Raw genomic sequence first — 5,602 nt, forward strand, 5'->3', positions numbered from 1 at the left:
TGCCACGCAGCGCACATGCCAGCTGTTGGCAGTCCTCACCAGTGGCTCAGGCTTTCCTGTGCGGGTGCAAATCCATTTGCAACAAAAGGTGGTCCAGGGATGTTTGACAATGTGGAACTAGAGAGATTACAAAAACGAGTTACAAAGCAATTAAAGCTTGAAATTAAAGAAGCTGACACTGAGAATTGCAAGATGCCTCCAACAGGAGCTGTTGGAATGCATTCATTTTGCAGCTTGAAGACTATCCTCCCTAGGAAAAGAGTGAGAAATTCAAGGCCTGCTTTTCAGTAGCGTTGCATATTTTTGTCAGGAGGGCTGCAGTTGCTAACACTCTTACAACAAAACAAGTGATTCACCCTGGTATTTTGCACCATCCCACAAGGGAGGCTGGGTGCATGGGCCTGGGGTTTTCCTTTCTGATGAACAGTTGTGGGAACGAATTCCAGAACATCACATCTTTGGAAAAAGGAGGTTATAGCTGGGATATGTTTGTTCGTTTCTCATACTTCCTACCATTAATTGTCTCACCTTTTTTTTTTTTTTTCTTGTTTGTTGTGGTTTAACCCCAGCTGGCAACTGAGTACCATACAGCTGCTTGCTCGCTCCGCACCCTGTCCTCAGTGGGATGTGAAGGAGAATCAGGGAAAAAGGTAAAACTTGTGGGTTGAGGTAAGAACAATTCAGTAATTGAAATAAAATAATATAATAACAACAACTGTAATGAAAAGGGGAGAGAGACACAGAGGAATAAAAAGAAAAAGACAACTGATGCACAATACCACTGCTTACCACCCGCTGACCGATGCCCAGCCCGTCCCTGTGCAGTGGTCAGCAGCCCCCGGCCAACTCCCCCCAGTTTATACACTGAGCGCGATGCTCTATGGTGTGGAATATCCCTCTGGCTAGTTCGGGTCAGCTGTCCTGGCTCTGCTCCCTCCCGGCTGCTTGTGCGTCTGCTCACTGGCAGGGATGGGAATCTTCAAGAGTCTTTGATTTAGAGTAAGCACTACTTAGCAACAACTAAAGCCATCAGTGTGTTATCAGTGTTACTCTCACACTAAATCCAAAACACAGCACTGTTCCAGCTACTGAGAAGAAAATTAACTCTCCCCCAGCCAAAACCAGGACAACGTTAAATCCTTAGGCTTCGTGGTTTTGAAGCAACATACCCAAATGGCTCAAAGCTTTTTCCTGATCATTGATGAAATTTTAGTATCTTAGAGTTCTCCAAAGAGAGTTCATGTGTTTAGCAATATTTTGCTTTCTCCCTGTTCTCCCTGCTCCATTGCTGGCATTCCCACACATGCGTCTTCACCTGGACTAGGCCATATGTCCTCCACTGTTTTTCCTACTGTTCTTAATTTGCGAGTGCTCATCAGAAATAGCAGTCCATGTGGCTGTCTGAAAAATGTTAGCAGCTCCCAGTGAAATGCCCAGTGAATTCTTGCTGCCATCCTGAGTAGGCTCAGATCATCGCAAAATCACTGGAACTCTGGACGGCAACTCTCGATGAGTCTTCAGCTACCTTCTCTTCCCTGTAAAACTAGTTCTGCCCCATAGGGGCAAACTGGTGGCACATTAAGTAGAGACCTTACGCTGTTAATTAGTTTTGCAGATAAATAGAAGACTTCAGTTTCTGAGGTAATAAAAATGTGTGTTGTGGAACTCCTACGAAAGAGAGCAAACAGACCTAGGAGCTTATCCTTCGTCAAACCTGAGTTCTCTTCCCAGTGCTGCCCGTGACAAAAGGTAAGTAACTTTATTCTCTCTGCTTCAATTCCTCCATCTTTAAAGAGAAGTTAATAAAATGCTCATCTTTATAAAGCACTTCTAGTTTCGCTAGTACAAGGTACCCGATTTATCAAATATCAAAGTTTTGATATTGTGTCTAATCACAATGCTGAAATTATATTGCCAGTTCAATTTTTAGGAATCTGTCAACGGATTTCATGGCTTGAAATACTTAGCTTTGGGTGGCAACAGGAAAAGCTTACGCAGCTTGGTATGTGTAATCCTGATGCAAAAAGCCCCCGCCACATCAAACTGTTGTTTTGTTTGAGGATTCTTTGTTTGCTCCATTCCTTTCCATCACTGCCTTCCATGCAGGCTTGAGGCAGCCTGATAATGCTGTTCCTATAGTGTGGGAGCTTGCATACAGGTGATCAGCCCAGCGCAATGACTGCTTATAAATCCATTGTTGCAAGAGGCTGGTGAGCTGGTAAAGATAAAGATACTCTAAACAGCAGTGTAGCATTTGGGACACACTAAATAGAGCGAAGTCTTCTTTGATACTTACTGATGTTTACATACCAGTAATTATTATTATCATTGAAAATCCCGACTTCCTTTCTTTGAACATAATGTCTAAACAGGAAAAAGCTAACCTTCCTGTTTGGAGAATTGTTAGTTTCAGAAGAAATATATTTTTCTCTCTTACTTGCAGTTTTCAAAGATTTTATTTTTAATACAAATGGAAAAGACAAACAATAGGCTATCTAAAAGGAAGGAAAACTGCACGTCTGAAACAAACAGAGTCTGCTATGAATAGATAGTTTCTGCACTATGAAATAACTCAGGTCATACCTATATACTGACTTTTGCATATTGGGAAAGGAAATGTAGACTTATTTTTGGCACCCACTACACTATATACACAACGTAGAAAGCAAAGTTCAGGTTAGAAAGGGAAGAGAAGCCTCCTGTCAATCTGTCCAAACAGCAAGAAGAAATCATGCAGGAGTTGTATTGGCCCAACGATAACGCCTCAGTGTGATGCAAGGTTGACTAACAAGGCTGGACTTAAAATTTCTGGTACCTACTTGGCATGCAGCATTCTCTGTGGTTCAGGTCAGCGCTCACAGTGGCCTTCTGGGTAAATCTCAGCTTCTACACTTTGCTTTTGCATCTTTTGTTTAGTTGAAGGAAATACTGGTGGAGCAGCACCTGCAGTTCTGTTCCAGGTGTGTGGTATTTTTGATGGCTACCAGGAGCAGCACAGTGAAACTGAAGACCAAGATGCTCAGCTCATCTTTGTGAGGGACAAAACAGAAAACAGGTAACTAAAAGCTACATATGAAAATGTCCTTGTACCCAAAAGCAGAATGAGCTGTTTGGCATCCCAAAGGCATTTGATACCTTCTCAGAGACTGACAGGCAGCCTAATGGAACAACCGCCAGAAGAGGCCCTGTAATGACTACTGATGTAAATTTGTATGGGAAGTCTTCACATTGTCACTTCTCCTTCGGTTATTTTGCTTCAGTCAAGGCTGTAGTTTTGCTGATCCTGTTTATCAGCAACAACTAAAAAATCTTGCAAGAATGGAAGAGGATATTTGTGATGTAAGACTACTGCCCAGAGCAGGCTGGGAGGCTGGAAAGGCCAGCCTGTCTTTCTTTCATCATCTTCCCAAAACTCTTGCTTATTCAAGGCCTAACTAATTTAGACATACTTCACAGTTAATCAGAAACGTTGAAATACTTGCGTTATTTCTTAAAGCCTTGGTTCTTGTATTCATGGACTGTATGAATATCCACCTTCTTATGATCATGGAGAATGTGTAAAAATGTGGTCTTACAGGGTCAAATACCATACATTCATAACTGTTTTCTAAACTTTTTGAGGTTTTACACCAGTCTTCTGATTTTGGAACTGATATTTTACAGAACTGCACACTTGCTATTGGTAGTACTGTATAGCACAAAGAAACCTTGCGAATATTTCTAGTGCTAGTCCTATTTTAAGTTCAATCTGCTTACTATACTAGGGCACTATGTTTGGTCATGTTTGTAGGGTGAGACCCTAAAGATCTATCTTATTCCTTTTTCGCTTGCTTCAAGTTTCTGCTTCTCACGGAACCCAAGTCCCCTTTTGATGGCAAGATGCTTAGACTGCCATGTGCTCCCTTCCCAACTTTGCTGCTTTCCCAGGCATCCACATGTGCTGCTTCTGCTTCATTTGCAGCGTCTTCACCACTCACTCTTGCCACTCAGCTGTGTATTGCTCTTTGTCTGTAAGTATTTTGCCAGGTATGGGCCTTGCTTTGGGGTTTAGCTGGACTGCTGCTATTCACAGTTCCAGCAAGAAAAGGATGTGTTAGAGTCATTGTAAAATAATCAGCACCACATGAAATTGAGAAGGTGGGATCCAATAATCTGAAACCCAGAAGGTCTCTGGCAGTGAGCAGTAGGAGAGCTGTCATGCTGAAAGAGACCCAGAAGTCAGCAAATGAGCCGAGTTAATGATGTGACACAAGAAAATGAGAGGCGGAGTGATTCTGAGCAACGTATGTAGGAGTGTCCCACTCAAAAGATTGAACTCTCTGTAGTCAATGTAGTTATCTATGCTAGTGTTCTCCACACAGGTAGTACAGCTATTGAGATGGGAGTGATGATGGATACTAACTGTAAATTAACAAGGTGATAGATTTACCAGCATGTGGTATCTCTGAAGGAGGGATTAGCAAATACGATTGGACAACACTTTGCTGAGACTAGTATACATGTCAGATGGGAGGGGGGAGGAGAAGCCTGATTTCTCTGTTTGTGAAATCATAATAATGTAAAATGTGAAATAATATGTGGGCATATCATTTTTTGCTTCTGTTACCCTCTACAGGAATATGTTTGTAGAATCTGGGTTCTGGTCCTTGATTTCAGGTAGGAGCCCGTGCAGCCCTGGGCTCTGACAGGCTGGCTAGCTGTTTCTGTTGAACAACGCTGTCTGTTTGTTTGAGGAGTTAATGTTTGTAATGTATGTTGCAATGGTGGGGGTAGTCTTTTACTATTAAATATCTCAGCTGATACCTTGTGGCACTGAGTCACTGTCCTCTGAATATTCCCTGTGCTGCTACTGCAAATAAATCCACCAGCTTCCGTCTTAATGGCTTGCTTTAGAGCCAGTGCCACCCTATCCTGGACACTCTCCAACAAGTTAATGTCTTTCACTGAGGAAGGTGAGTAAAACTGATGAGAGTATCCTTAACTAAGGAGCCATAAAATTCTAATAGAGCAGTAATGTTCCCAGTGAGCCTGAAGGGAATCTAATCAATAGTTATGAGGTTGAGGCTCAATTTATGGCCTTCATTCATCAAGGATCGTCATTCTCCATTTTTGTACAGGATGCTTTTGTGGTTCCTGCTGAGCAGAGGAGTATAAAGTCTGCACAGCCCTTTCTCAACAATTCCCCAAGCTTTGTCATTTATGAACAGGTGACTTTACAGAGATGGTGATCAGTGTCCTATGATCTGTTTGAAGTCAGTGTTGCATTGTATAGGACAGACTGTACCAACTGCATTTGTTGGTGAGACTTGGAATGTTTTCACAAGGAGTAAAAAGGAGCGATTTCAGATCCCTCTAAAATTGACACTGCAGTTATTCATATGCCTGCAAACCGCTCCACAACCAGGAGTTCAGCAGCACGTTCTCCAAAACCACTTGTATTGTCTTTTGTAGATCCTTTGCAATAGAATTTGCAAGGGGCTGGGTTATTTGTGTTTCTAAACTGCCTCTGTGGTAGAAAGAAATTTCCCCAGCTGCTCCTGACACAGGTTTGATCTCTTTAAGTTTCCAAAATGGTATATAAGTATGGAGGCAGACAATGAAA

Source organism: Falco rusticolus, chromosome 12, assembly GCF_015220075.1.
Source record: "Falco rusticolus isolate bFalRus1 chromosome 12, bFalRus1.pri, whole genome shotgun sequence".
In the NCBI taxonomy this organism is placed as follows: Eukaryota; Metazoa; Chordata; class Aves; order Falconiformes; family Falconidae; genus Falco; species Falco rusticolus.